Raw genomic sequence first — 16618 nt, forward strand, 5'->3', positions numbered from 1 at the left:
CTTCTGGAGCTAATTAATCAATTTCTCCAAATTCTTAATCTGATTTACTAGCTCACTGATGGTGGAAGGTTGGGATGACGACTTCCCAGCAGACCCTGAAGAGAAACACAAGGGAACATGCATAGTAATGGCCCAGTCACAGGAGAGAAAATGCTGAGTCCCTAATGAACCATGATGAAATGGGAAATCTACAGATACTTGGAAGCACTGAAAGATGAGGAAAGCTCTCTTCAAGCTGGACTTATTAGCTATTTTCTTTCTCGCAACCGTGATCCCTAAACATGTGCCTCACTGCCTTCTGCAGTCGCCCTGGCCCTTAACAACAAAATCTGGTCAAGACATGAATAAATGGAAGATATTTTCAGTTCGTATCTGATGGGATGCATGTAAGTCCTGGAGTCCATAGTGTTAAGGACCACCAAGCCTTAATCATGTATGTTCAAGACAAAGAGTAAGAGACCTTGATGCATGTGAGCGGAGTAGCCCTTGTCATAAATTCCTATGGCATGTCCAGGAATCCTGTGAAGATAAAATTCAATACTCTACCCTGAGAGTCAAAGCTTTTATCGCTGTGCCTCTTCTTGGCATTCTTCCTCATTCAGAATGAAACTAAGGAATGCATAGTAGACAAGATGCATGCTTGACAATTCCTGACTCTCTGCCAATAAATTTATCAGATATTCCTGAAACTGGGTCTCTTCTTTAGGGATCCAGAGCCTTCAGGTCATAAGTCCTACTCCTAGAAGGCCTGAGCCAAGACTACCTCCTCTAGGAGGTTCCTCAGAACCAGCCCACTGCTCTCACTTGCCTTTTTGCACCAGATAATTTATGTTTCACTTCTTTAACAAGAAAGTATCTTAATTTCTTCCTCCTCTCTCTTTTGTCTCTCCATGCTCTCTGTTTTCTCTGTAAATAGCTTGATCATCCTGAAAAACATTTGAGTGGGTAAACAAATAAGTACTAACTAATTGCCACGAGGGCAGTTTCTGTTTCCATAACACTAGTGACATCACAGAGAATACAATGGAAATTCCAGCATACATTAGAGTATCCGGAAGATAGTCCCATTCAACAGCACATAACTTCCCTTTAACTAGATCTTCTCCAAATAAACAAACCATGTTGCCCTTTCAAGGATCTTTGCCTGAGACACAAAGGAAGACTTTCTATCACTATCCCTTCTAACCCAGAGATATCACTGATCTATTGAATTTTTTACCACCTTCATGCATGAATAGTTAAGACTCAATTCTCAAACACAGCCCACAAATGGTCCCCTACTCCTTTGGAAGCACACTCAAAATGACAAAGAAGAAAATAAACTGAGAACATAGTTCATAATTCTTGTCAGTGATGTGTTAATTCGACACAGTTAATCCATCTCAGGGGACATCTTCTGTAGCTAAATGACCAATTTTTCCAAATTCTTCATCTATTCCTCCTGCTAAGTAATATTGGAGGGTTGGGATGATGTCTTCCCAGTAGGCCAGGTACATAGATAAATACAAGTGAGCAAAGACTTGGGGAATATCCACAGACTACAACAGTATGGATAGGGGAGTAAAAAATACAGAAAACTTTTAAATTCTGATAAAAAATTCCCTCAGAGCCTCGAAAATTATTTATTTTAGCCATGAGACTGATTGTGATGTAATCAGTGGTACACAGTTCTGGCAACAGGTGCATTGATTAACACAGGTGTAATTTGAGTCATCAATAGCAAACACTCAGGGAAAGCATGATGGGTCAATCTTGGAATGAGCAATTAAGAAGTCAAACTGAAGTATAGATAGGTATCATGTGGAAGAAACAGATGGACAGAGACTAAGACAGAAAGACAGACAGAGAGAGAGACAGATACACACACACACAAACACAACTCACTCACACACACACACAAATCAAAGCAGCAGTCATAGGGAAAACGATGTAGTAGATCATTGGTAAGGAGCTCCAGCCAGGGAAGAAAAGTCAAATTCTTCATTTGGGTGCCACATATGACAACTTCTATACTCCTGAAAGGCAGTCACCACTACATTTATGTACAACATCCATTAGGAAAATACAGACAGGGAAGGTAAAGTAAGGGAAGAGACTAGGTATTACTACACGATGCATGTTTATTAAAGTCCCATGTTATCTTTCTCCTGAGGCTGTAAGTCCCTGTAAAGAGAAGACAGTCCATGGTCAGCCTGGCATGCCTTTCTTGGATTTCTGAAAATTTTCCTTCCATACATGATCCTTGGCCCCTAGGCTTGTTGGGAGTTGTTGAATATTCTACATCTTCTCAGTTGTTAAATTCTTATCTAGTAGATTTGGACATCAATTCTATTTTTAATTGTTGTTCTCCAGTAGACAGCAAGTTCAGATCACACTGGTTTTTATGAGATAATCAAGTGCATAAACTGCCATGAAATATGTTATCATTAGTAAAGACCTTTGTAGGAAAGCTGAAAAATAGGACAGAGAGGCAGAAAGACAGACAAAGAGAGATGAGACAGAGAGACGGAGAAAGACACATACACAGAGAGAGAGAGTGAAAGAATACTATGCCTTGTGTATATGAAGCCAGAAAATAATTTGTGAATCTAGAAGAAAAAGTGTAAGTGACTGCCTGTAAATCCCATTGACTAAGAAAGAAGCCAGGAGCCAGTTGTGCTATTGAGACTTCACACAGATTGGCCTATACCAATGTGAAACACTAGACTTCCATGAGCAAATCCTTAGCCTGGATAATGCAGTTATGTTGGTCTAGAAAAACAAACACTGATTTGGCCCCTCTGTCTCTCAGTACTCTGATCTGCCATGTCACAGGAGGCTGAATGGTCTTCCACTTACCCTGAGATGCAGCTCACAAGGAACAGCACCTACCTTAAACAGTACTTCATCTGAGCCTACCCTTCATTATAGATGGTATTCGGGAAGCTAACTGACAGCTTTGCCTAGCTGTGTGTCAAAGTTCAGACATGACACTCCCACTCTGTGATTGTCAACACTTCCATGTTTCCATTGGGAGGGCAGTGTCACAAAGGCCTGATACTGTCTTCTCACTCCTTTCACTTTCTTCATGTGACCAAGTTGACAGTCACCTTCAGTTTATTCTCAGATCCACAGGATGCAACTTGGCCTCAGAGCCCTCATGTCTGGCCACAGAACAAAGAGAACAATCTCACAGTTCACAATGATAATGCAGACATGCCACGGTATTACCTCCAAATTTTACTTTCAAATTTATTCTCTTATTTCTGATTATACTACTCTTTAAAGAAGGTCATGTTGTGGGAGAGCATTTGGTTTCTGCCCCATCCACAGATTATAGTTTTCTTACATAGACTTTTTTCAGTGACAAGGTTTCTGTAAACTTGTATCAAATTAACCATTTAAGCACAGAAACACACACACACACACACACACACCGACACACATACACACATACACACACATACACACAAACACACGGAGTGTAGGGATAATAGTGATGTGCATGTTGAAGAAATTTAGGACAGTCGATTTAGCATATAAGATGTGGAGGGTTGCACTACAATCTAAGCCCATAGGATGAAGGATGGGGAACAATTGTGAGTGGTGCTTTCCCCCCATTTGGACATATGAACCATGAAGTATGAGACAGTAGATCTGCATGGTCAAAGCCAAAGAACAGAAACATACACAGTCAATTGATTGTGAATAGCTCATCTCTCTGATCTCTAATGGAAGAGTTAAGATGTTTCCACACCTCTCCTGCATAATATTTCATTGCAGTCCAATGCTAGCACACTGAAGGATATTCAAGAACATATCTGAAAGGTGATCTTTTGACCTAGCTTCATATAGAGATAAAGCAAGAGTGTCAGAATTCCCAGAGCTCTGATGAGCAGAGGGTGTTGTTTTCCTCTCATTAACTTAGCAATGCCTCAGAAATCCAAGAAGACAATCTCCTAAGGCCTATTCACAGCTGCACATGGTGTATTTTGGCTTCACAACACCTTAGGCTGTAGTTACAGAAGCCAGGATGAAAACTGTAAATTCCATCAGCATACAGTTGCTGGGAAGATCACCAGAATCACTGATATATCTCTATAGAACCATGACTGTAGATAGACATGCCTTGCAGGGATAGTACATGGTTGTTTAGTTCCCCCAATTACTGTACAGGACATGTAGGGAAGTCAGGAAGGAGCCAGTCCCTGTTCTATTTCACTAACTGACATTTCTTCACTATCATAGAAATCTGCCTGCCAAAGGGCACTGTCATTAGGACAAAACAGCAACCAACAGATTGGAAAAAAAGATCTATACCAATACTTCACCTGATAGAGGGCTATAATCCAATAGATACAAAGTACTCAAGAAATTAACCTTCAGAGAGACAAATAACCCTATTCCAATTGGGTTCCAGAAATGACGAAAGAATTCTCAATTGAGGAAAATCAAATATCTGAGAAGCGTTTAAACAAATATTCATCTAAGTATGGTGACTAAGTATGTCATCAAGGAAATGTAAATGAAAACAACCCTACGATTCCACCTCACACATGTAAGAATGGCTGGAATCAAAAACTCAGGAGACAGCAGATGTTGATTAAGATGTCAAGAAAGAGGAAAGCTTCTTCTTTCTTGGTGGAATTACAAACTTGTTCAATCACTCTGGAAATCATTCTGAAGATTCCTCAGAAAGTTGTAAATTGCACTACCTGAGGACCAAGATTTACCTAGCCTGGGTATATACCCAAAACATGCTCCAACATGCAATAAAGACACATGGTCAACTATGTTCATAGTGTAGGACACCCTTATGGGAGACCCCACTCCAATTGCAAGATGGTACTCCCCAAGAAACGTGAGAGATCGGCTCTTGATATAAAGCACATGAGTCCATTTATTATCAGAGCTCTGGGATGGCTCCTATCTCACACAGGAGACATGGGAGTCGACTCCAAGACTCAAAATTTAAGGCTTTTTATAGGGGAAGGGAATGGGATTCAGCGTGTTTATACTTGATTGGTTGATTTATATATCAGCAAGGGAAATGGGTACAATGTCTCATCAGCATGCAGTACGTGTGGGCTGGAGTATTCACGATGTAGGAGAGTCTTATCTTTATTTGAAGAACAGGGAGTTTGGTAAGTATTAACTATAGAGGAACAGCCAGTTTGCCCATTCGGATGGCCCATGACTCAGCGGAGATGGTGGCTGCTAGTGCCTGGAACAATCTCTTGACCTTGTTTTTAGGCTTGGCCGGGCATGTCTCAGGCCCGTTCTGTCTTTTCCCCTTATGTGCTGTTCTTCTGTAGTTTTTATGAGGTTTTTATTTTAACTCCTTCAATAGCAGACTTATTAATGATACCAGGAACTTGAAGGAAACCTAATGGCATTCATCGGTGGAATGGATACAGAGAATGTGGTACATCTGCCCAATTTTGTACTATTCAGTTACCAAAACCAATGATTTCAAGAAATTCATAGACAAATGGATTGAACTAGAAAATATAATACTGACTGAGGTAACCCAGTTACAGAAAAACATACATGGTGTGAAATCACCAAAAGTGGATATTGGCACAAAAGATCAAATTACCCAAGATGCAGACCACAGACAACTGGAAGGCTAAGAAGGACACCCAAGATGTTCATGCTTTGCTACTTTTTAAAAGGGGGAACAAAAATATCTATGAATTTAGAGTAGAAACTGAAGGAATCCCATTAAGAGCATTCCATATATATATAATCAGTCAGCAATACTAGATAAGATTGCTGAAGCTAAGAAGGGCAGGCTGCCAATATCCGGATACAGATACTTACTGAGACACAGCTAGAGCATGTCAAATACAGAAGTGAGTGCTAGTGGCAATCTGAACTGAAAATGGACCTCTTGTTGTTAGATTTTGAGAAAGGATTGCAAGATCTGAAGGGTCTTTAATCCCCATAAGAATAGCAATGGGAATGAACCAGAGCTTTCTGTTACTAAGGCAGTATTCAAGGACGGTACATGGATAGACCTATGGCTCCAACTGCATATGTAGCAGAGGATGGCCTCGATGGGCATTAATGGAAGGAGAAGTTCCGGGTCCAAAGTAGGTTTGACTCCCAGTTGAAGGGTATATGAATGTGCAGTAAGAGGGGATATAGAAGAAGGGTAAGGGTACCAGTTAGGCCTCTTATGGACAGAAAACTGGGAAAGGAAATAACATTTGAAATGTAAATATAGAAATATCCGTTTGTAAAAGAAATAAAAATTGCTAAAAAATAAAAAAAGAAAGAAATTAAAGAAAAGAAAACTGTCAGCTAATCTCACCTATTGACTCAGACATATAAAGGGTAACTGTCAGGGAATGGTACTCAGAGTAATACTAGTGAAAAGACTCTGATGATGAAGTCTCAACTTGGTAACACTTCTCTCTCGCAGATACCAGTGTCAGACACAAACTGCACCATAGGAATCCAATGCATGGAGTTTACTCTGAGCTGAGGACACAATATTGGTCTTTTCCTTTTCCTTAGGACCGTTTTCTTCTGGGCAAAAAGAGTAAAATCCATGACCTCTCAGGAAAGCAACTTTGCCCTCCCCAACACCTGGTTTTTGGAATGAATATATTAATGATATAAAATCTCTGACTTCCAGGAACCATAACAAGCAGGAACGTCCAGATGCTGCTGGGAGGCTCGCAGCTCCTGATTCCCATATGTGGAAGGCTCAGTTCAAGGCTATCTCGTCAGCAAACCCCCTCAACTCCTATACAGGACTCACTGAGCTTTCCCATGGATGATATATTTCCCCCTTTTTTTTATACCAAGACAGAAGTCCAGCTTCCTTCTCCCCATCTGTGATGTCTTTATCCTCTTGTTATCACTCCCAAATGACAGTTTACTCTGAACTAGGGGACAGTTCATAAAGCCTAGAGTTACTGAAGGAATATCTAAGAGATAGTTGCTGTCACGACAACACTTGTGACATCACAGAAGCTTGGGCTCTCCAGGTTACAATAGATTTTTCAGGGAGTACCTAATGTCACTGAGAACTGTCATGGCCTACCTGATAAACAGCTTTCCTTACTTTGACCAGATTCAAGGGTGCCCTTTCCAGGAGTGTCTCCTGTGACACAGTGGAAACCTTTATGTACTACATCTCTCTAAAGCTAGAGACTTCTCTTTGCTTCATTAGTGGTTACATGCTCTGAATGGAGAAAGTTAGTCAGGGTCTTGGCATGTGTAGAAAAGATCTAGGAGTGTGTAGTGGAGAAAATTCTTCTGGAGAATAATTCTATTCCCAGATCTAACAGTGTGATATACAGTTAATGTGGTACATTTTCTCTGTCTCCCTAAGGCCATTATATGTCAAACAACCTTTAATTGAATCAATATTGTATTTAATTTTCCTATTTTACATTTCTTGATAGTAGACTTTATATATATTGCTGTATGTGTACTCAAAAGTTCTGATTTCCAATTCCACTTTTTGCAATGATTGTGGCAACAAAGGGGCCCAGGAATAGAGCTAATGCAACAGTAAGAATAATTTCTGCCTACTTTAAATGATAAATAGACATCAGTAAAGCAAAGGACAACATGAACTATAGAATTCGGTCCTGTAGTTCTATTAGATATCAGTTCTCTAATATTTGCCTTCCTGTGTACACAGGACCACATATTTCACATATCTCCTGACACATGCAGCATCACTACCACTTGGCCGGAACAATGGGATATTGTTAGTGGATTTAGAGGTTCAGTGCCATTCTCTGATAGGACAAAGAATAGATTTTATGGAAAACTGGAGGAGTAAGATTTGAAGAATGAAATGGTTGAACAGTTCTTCCAACTGCTAATCTCTGCACATTGAAAGCAATGTGGGGTGTATTCTAAACATAATATTATATGGATGAATCCCTCCTTTAAGGAGTGCAGCAGGCCCAATAAAAAAAAATAACAGTCTTGCGATACTTCCCTGGAATGTACTGGGAGTTTCCATAGGATTTTTTTTCTTAATGTCTTTTTCATTGTGTCCACCTGCCAGGAATTCTGAGTTATATATGCTCCATAAAGATTGCACACTATTTATAAAACTTTGACTATTAATTCAGAGGTTTTGGCTATAAAAGCTATAAAAGCTGGGCAATTCCATGATAGCATTCCTAGTGAGAGGGAAAATTAGGGGAAAAGTTCCTAGCAGAACTTTTTAGTTTATCTTTCACCAGTTTCTGTCTTTTGGAGAAGCTTCTACTCACCCAGAAAAAGTATCAATAAAAAAATCACATACTTTTTTTCCTATCCTAGCAGTCTATATGTCAGTAAAGTCAGGTTCCCATAATTCATCATAGTGTTGGCCAGTCATATGAGATTCTTCTTTCTAATGAACTCTGTCTTGTTATTTATATAAGTATAAAACTGACATCTGGCTTAAACATATCCTGCCATGCTGTCCAATGTAGGTAGGTATAACATATATTGGTGCTGGCAATTCATAGAGTTATGTAGAACCAAGTCAAGTAGTCTGGTAAAGCTGAGTTACCAGAAAACTGCAAATTGTTTCTGAAAGAATGATCTTTCCTTCTGTTTTTCAGTATCAACCTGTGGCTTCAAGGTATCCAGCTAATGCTTTTGCATACTCACATCATTTTTATACTGTGAAGTCTCAGGTAGCGGTGTGTTAGTTATGCCACCAGAAGTTCAGTAGGATCACTGGACTTAAGGACTTAAGGACACTTGTTTGGCATCTAGGTTAGTGATCTTGTTACCTTTAGTCTCAAGGCAGACATCTCTTTGATATCCATAGCAGTGAAACCTAGCAAATCATAGGGGAATCCAAATATCCTCTTGGAGAGCCATGACTTTCTCTATGGTCTAAATGTCCTTTCCTCAGCAACGAGGACAATTTTTGTATCCATATTATACCATAGACATTTTTAGTATCCAAAGCATAACGTCTGTCCATGTACAAAATGACAGGCTTCCCTTTTCCACATTTGACCTCCTGAGTCAGTCTGATGAATCAGTCGTGTTCTCTGGGCCTACGTACTTGGCTCTAAGTCTTGAGTGAAAATAATTTCAATTACAGTAACTGTTGAAGCTCCTTGGTATCTCACTCCTTGTTTAATGAAAATACTGCCAACTGTGTTGATTATTGCATTAGTGTCTTTCATGGGACGGTGTTTGGCAGTAGTTCATTAGGTCTTTCCACGTAAAATGGACCATTGTTGTTACCTCACGACAGTCAGGGAAGATCATCTGAGGGTCTACAGCACACAGCAGGTTAACAGGATTTATGTCAAGAGTGTTTTTCCAACTACACTCTAGGATGGTACAGTAATAGTATCTGTTAGTGTGCAAAAGGGACATATAGAAGCCAGCTTCACAAGAATACACTTGGAAGGGAATAGAGAGGCAAAGCTTAGAACAGGGGCAGAAGGAGCACCCATTCAGAGCATGCCCCACATGTAGCCCATACTCAAACAGCCACCAAACTAGATAAGATGAATGAAGCAGCAAAGAAGTGCAGGCCGACCGTAACTGGATGTAGATCTCTCCTGAGAGACACAGCCAGAATACAGCAAATACATAGGCAAATGCCAGCAGCAAACCACTGCCCTGAGAAGAGGACCCCCATTGAAGGAATCAGAGAAAGAACTGGAAGAGCTTGAAGGGGCATGAGACCCCAAATGAACAACAATGCCAAGCAACCAGTGCTTACAGGGACTAAGCCACTACCCAAAGACTATGCATGGACTGACCCTGGGCTCCAACCTCATAGGTAGCAATGAATAGCCTAGTAAGGGCACCAGTTGAAGGGGAAGAAGCCCTTGGTCCTGCCAAGACTGAACCCCCAGTGTACAGGATTGTTGCGGGGAGGTTGGTAATGGGGGTAGGATGGGGAGGGGAAAACAAATATCGAAAGAGAGGGGGAAGGGTTAGGAGGATGTTAGCCCAGAAACCGGGAATAGGAATAACAATTGAAATGTCAATAAGAAATACTCAAGTTAATAAAGATGAAAAAAAAATAGAAGCCAGGTTGTGGTGTTCCTTGTATAAAGGCTTCAACTCTCTGGGATGATAGGAGCATAAAATGCTGACCCAGATTTAGCTTCTCTGCTTCTTTCAAAGAATAGGTGCAGCTAACATAGCCTTTAGACAAGTGATCCATTCTGAGGCTACAGGATCCAGTTGTATGGACAGGTGCACTACAAGGTGTTTTCACAGCCATAAAGTGTTTTTTAAATCCTTCAAACAGTGCCTTTTCATCTGTTTCATGGAAAAACAGATAAAAACATTCTGAGGAACCTTGCAATGTTGGGGTGTAACCAAAACAAACTATCAAGTTTCAAACTCCATACCTTCTGTCTCCACGCAGATTCGTCCTAGTACCCTCATGTGTTATGGGCTATTGGGGCTTTGCTATTTCTCCAAAACCCTGGTATTCAAGCAGAGCAATCCCCACCCACACCAAGAATATCTCAAACCTGTCTCGTAATCTTTGGAGATGGGACCAGTGGGATAACAGCAACCATTCTCTGATACAGGTTTCTTTTGCCTCCCCCAGATTTTTGCCAAGCTTGGTGTCCTCTTCATATAAAAAGGTGAACTTTCCAGCTCACCCTAGCTCAGTGATTATAACTCTTGGACCAGTGTCTCAGTTTCCCTTTTTCAATTATTTTGAGTTACATGAGAGAGGAGAACATTATCTATATCTTGTAAGAGTGTCAACTTGGGAAACTTCTGAGGCCAGCCACTATCCCGACTGGAGAAATTTGAAGTCCTTGGCTGAATAGGGTCTAAATTATTTGCCCATTTTTACATCCCTCTGTAACTGTCATTCAGAATTGAATTTTACCTCCTCTGCCAAATGGAACCTGAAGAATACATCTTTCAAGTACAAGACAGTCTGTCTACATATTTTCCCTGGAGGATTAAGATTTCTGAGTGTATATGAGATAGGAACTATAGGGTAAGTAGCCTCTACACTCTAACACAAGTACCTCAGATCTCGGATTGTTTATATAATTAATGTTCCCAGTTTCTTCTCAGGAAATGACAACATCCTTCAGTGAGACTGGAAGGATATTAGGATGCCCACATTTGTCAGCTGGGGATTACAGTCTGTAACTCTCCCTTTGCATCTGGACTGTGGATTATTTAATCTGCATAAGCACAAATGAATGGGTTTGTTGAACAATTATGGGATTTTGTTTTAGGACCAGGCCTGGGAGGATAGTTTCTGTCAATACACCTAGGATTCTTACTACAAATCTGAAAGATAGTCCAACTGTCTTTTGTATAAGGAACAGGACTTTCACAAAGGTGATATTCTTTGGGTAAACAGAAACAATGTTTTCTTTGTTAGTGTCTGGAAGTCTAACTGTGTCTCATTGTTAGAAAAGATGATGGTTGCTTTCATTTTATGCAAGAGATCTCATGCCAGAAGGGAACAGGAAGAAGTGGAGACAATCTGACATGATCAATAACAGGTGAGTTATTATCCCCTTGCAAACGTTAATGGAATGTTTGCTGCTTCAGAGACAATAGGGAGTTTTCCTTTTGCTACTTTGAATGTTATCTTCTGATCAGGTAATTGTCTTAGGAGATTATTGAGGACTGAATATCAATCCAGTGACCTGTAAGAACTCAATTGTTTTTCCACAATTTTAAGTTTTACTGCAGACTCCTGGAGTGTAGTAGCCTGGGCCCCATTACTCTTCTAACTGTTGTACTCAATTTTCCTTTTACTTCAAGTTACAGGACATATTTTTTCAATGTACACCTTATTTGCATGAGGCATGATTGTCTTTCTCCAATGGTTGTTTGGTAGTCTTCTGGCCCTTTTCTTGTTTGTTTCATAAAACATGTTTTTCTTCCAGATTTACTGTTAGGATTGCCACTATTGGCCTTGGTAAGTCTCTTGTCCTCTGGCTCTCAGTCAAATCTCTATTTTCCCACTCATTTTAAGCTACCACTAAACACTGAGACTCACCAATACCTGCACATCTCTCTAATGTTTTTACATCAAATATCTGGTGCCAACTGAGTGACAAAAGCACTTTTGAACATCTGCCTATGCCCAGGGCCGCTGGAACTATTGGTGTAGCTAAATGATAAATCCATAAAAGTATACTAGAAAAGAATGTTTTTCTGATGTACCATGTGTGAACTCACTTATTTTTTAAAGGTTTTCTGTCTTCTGAGCTGCTGCATCGAGCCCAGCCAGAAAGTCTGGAAATAGATGACCAGCACCACAGTACCTTGGTCAAGGTCAGAATCCTAAGGGAGGTGTGAGGAATGGAAAATGACTCTCAATACAATTCTTGTAATCAGTCAGAGATCCATATATGGATGCAGTACCACATTTTTATTTTCCAACAATTTTCACTCCCTCTCTTCTGATATGAACAGGGCGGCCAGTAATTGTTGGCAATCATTGTCATTGTGCTGATGAACATAAAAAACATTTTCTAAGATAGAGATGAGTGTCTGAGTTTTCTCAGAGAAAGAACGTTTCTGTTTTCTCTAGTAGTATTGGTCACTTGTCCTGAAGGAAATACATATGATAACTCAGGATAGGGCCTCCTTACTCAGATCTTTTGTTCCTAAGTGAAAAAGATCAGAGGCAAACTGGAGGAAATAATTGCAGGAACTGCACAGATTTAAGCCATATTCGTGTGTTCAGGCCACAAAGAGCATAGTTGGATCAACTGTAGGTATGCAAGAGACACTTCAGGAGAAGAAGAGGAAAGGGTACTTGGGCATGGCTGAGGCACAGCATGAAGGCACCAATCCTAAAGAGAAGGAGGATAGGTTAGTTCTTCCTCATCTTAATAGATGTGTAGAATTTTTAATGTTTTTTCACTTGAGGCTTGATTACTGCAAAACTGATATAATTTATGTATCTTTATTTAAATTTTAATTGTTCTTCCCTTTCCCCATTTCACCTTCTGGAACCAACTATCGTATCCCTCTTCCCCTGTTTCTATGAGGGTGCTCCTTATACACCTATCCACCCACTCCTTCCCACCTCCATTCCCTGACATACCCCTACTCTGAGATATTGAGTCTTGACAGGACAAAGGACCTCTCCTCCCAATGATGCCTGACAAGTACATCCTCTTCTACATAGATGGCAAGAATCATAGGTCAATCTCTGTGTAACCTTGGGATAGTTGTTTGGTCCCTGTTATATCCTGGGTGAAGATTATTTATAAAGTTATCACAGATATAATTTTAAGGAAACAGGTGCAAGCCAGAGAGGAACCTGTCATTATCCACCTAAGGACACATCTATGTAAGGAAACTAATGAGAATGTCCAGGAGTGCTTATGACACCCAGCAATACTTCTCCTCTTTTCCAGTGGTTTTATGTCCCTGCACTCAACCATTCGACGTCAAAAACAAAACGAAACAAAACAAAACATTCTAACATATAGAATCTAAACACAATTCCTTGTCTTTATAGGTCTTCAGGAAATAGTAAAGATAATATGGCAAAGGAGTGAGCTGCTTATTATATTTAATCCATAATTCTCAATTCACAATGACAAATAACAGAATCATCAGGAGGACAGAGATAGACAACACTAGAACAAATAAATGAATATAAGAGACAAATTAATGGTGGCTACAACACACTCATACACTTGGGTAAAGGGCCATTTGGTGACATCTCACTAAAACTTTAATGTATTTTACCAGCAGCAAAAATTTACCTTCACTATGAGTTCAAACAGAAGGTGCCATACCCAGTATTGCTTCTGGAAGTGACTAAATAGTTGGCAATTTCTATAGGAAATTTAGACCAGGGTATCACAGGGGCCTCAACTGCTGAGTTGAGATCTTTGCTTGGTTCCCGGTTGAATGCCTCAGGTTGCACTCTTGGAAGAAATCTCCACAAATCAGGGTCAAAGTCCATGATGAAATGTATAAGGTGCTCAAACTGGTTAGGATTTCAAATAGATGATGCTGTGTCTTCATAATATTGTAGGGTAAAAATTGAAAGACCATTCAATATGACCAAGACTTGGAGGGAAACATTTTCAATAGACTAACTCTAAATGCAAATCACCAGATTTCATTTTAAATACAAAGCATACAAAAAAAAAAAAACATCCTGGTTTGACTGATGCAGGGGGAAACAAGAACGCAGTTTAACAAGAGTATAGAACATGCAGTCAGCTAGGTCATTTTGACTCTCATTTTCTAGAAAAGTGTTGTGTGCTCTCCCATAAAACTTTTCAGGACAAGAGGTAGAAACCGGAGACAGATGCATGTGGGAAAAGATGGAGAAATCTTTACCCACATAATCAATGTAAAAAGAAAATAGCTAAACCCATGCGGAATGACAAAGGGTGCAAATCCATCAGGAATTTAGATTGTTATCTAATGAGGTGCTTCTTATGGGTGAAGAAATAAGACAGGGTAGTGAAGAAGGTATTTACACATGGTTGTCTTTATAACAATAACAAGTTGTAGAAAAATGATTAATAATTGAAATCAATAATTTCAATTTTTGTTAATTTTTTGTATTTTGTTAACAAAGTTTTTCAGTAGATTTTTTTTGTTTTCTTTCATCAATTTCTTTATCATGCAATATAATACCAATTAAGACAATACCAATGGTTTACATATTCGTTTCAAATTTGAGGTACTAAATAAATGTGCCGTAGAATACATTTCCAATGATTCTAAATATGTAACGTGTTTGAGATTGTAGAATTGATGATTATATCACATCAGTATATCTATGATTTGGTTAAATGTATATTGCATTTCCATTTGTATGTAGGATCATTCTATTTTATCAAACCACCATTATCATCTGGATATTATTTTCATGTATAAATTATTCACAGCATAAGGAAATATGATGTTGCTTCAGGTTGACAAGAAGTAGAGTCGTGATGGCTATTTTTTTGTTGCGTACTTGACTACAACTGGAATTATCTAAAACCACAAAATAATGGGCATACCTTTGAGGGACTTCCACTTTCATTCAAAGTGAGAAGATCTAGTTCTAGTAAGAATTTTTTAAATATAAAAACACTCCCTGAATCCAGGTATTTATTCCAGCTACAATGTGGGCAATTCTTCCTATTGGAAGCCTATATAATGACATCGAAGAAATACGTTTTTGCTCTTATCCTGCTTACTGTGTCTTGCTAGCAAGTCTATTTCATTACTGGCATTAAATCTTTTTTTTAATCTTTATTAACATGAATATTTTCTTATTTACATTTCGATTATTATTCCCCTTCCCAGTTTCTGAGCCAACATCCCCCTAACGCCTCACCCTCCCCTTCTATATGGGTGTTCCCTTCCACATCCTCCCACATTTCCACACTCCCCCCAACTATCACGTATACTGGGGGTTCAGTCTTAGCAGGACCAAGGGCTTCCCATTCCACTGGTGATCTTACTAGACTATTCATTGATACCTATGAGGTCAGAGTCCAGGGTCAATCATGTATAGTCTTTGGGAAGTGGCTTAGTCCCTGGAAGCTCTGCTTGGTTGGCATTGTTGTTCATATGGGGTCTCCAGTTCCTTCAATCTCTTCCAGATCTTCCTCCGATTCCTTAAACGTTCCTGTTCTCAGTTCAGTTGTTTGCTGCTGGCATTCGCCTATGTATTTGCTGTACTCTTGGTGTGTCTCTCAGGAGAGCTCAACATCCAGTTCCTGTCAGCCTGCACTTCTTTGCTTCATCCATCTTGTCTAATTGGGTGGCTGTGTATCTTTGGGACACATGTGGGACAGGCTCCGAATATACGTTCCTTCTACATTTGTTCTAAATTTTGCCTCCCTATTCCCTGCCAAGGGTATTCTTGTTCCCCTTTTAAAGAAGGAGTGAAGTATTCACATTTTGATCATCCTTATTGAGTTTCATGTCTTCTGTGCGTCTAGGCCAATTCAGGCATTTGGGCTAATATCCACTTATCAATGAGTGCATACCATGTGTGTTTTTCTGTGATTGGGTTACCTCACTCAGGATATTTTTGAGTTCCATCCATTTGCCTATGGATGTCATAAAGTTCTTGTTTTTGATAGCTGAATAATATTCCATTGTGCAGATGTACCACATTTTCTGTATGCATGGTTCTGTTGAAGGTCATCTGGGTTCTTTCCACATCTTGACTATTATAAATAATGCTGCTATGAACATAGCGGAGCATGTTTCTTTGTTATATGTTGGGGCATCTTTTGGTTACATGCCCAAGAGAGGTATAGCTTGGTCCTCAAGTAGTATAATGTCCAACTTTCTGAGGAACCTCAAGACTGATTTCCAGAATGGTTGTACCAGTCTGCAATCCCACCAACAATGGAGGAGGTTTCCTCTTTCTCCACATCCTCTCCAGCATCTGCTGTCACCTGAGTTTTGATCTTAGCCATTCTTACTGGTGTGAGGTGAAATCTAAGGGTTGTATTGATTTGCATTTCCCTCATGACTAAAGATGTTGAACATTTCTTTAGGTTTTTCTCAGCCATAAGGCATTCCTCAGCTATGAATTCTTTGTTTAGCACTGAAACCTATTTTTAATATGGTTATTTGTCTCCCTGTGGTCTAACTTCTTGAGTTCCTTGTATATTTTGGATATAAGCACTCTATATGTTGTAGAATAGGTAAAGATCTTTTCCAAATCTCT

Source organism: Rattus norvegicus, chromosome X (assembly GCF_021556685.1).
Source record: "Rattus norvegicus strain SHRSP/BbbUtx chromosome X, alternate assembly SHRSP_T2T, whole genome shotgun sequence".
Classification (NCBI taxonomy): Eukaryota; Metazoa; Chordata; class Mammalia; order Rodentia; family Muridae; genus Rattus; species Rattus norvegicus.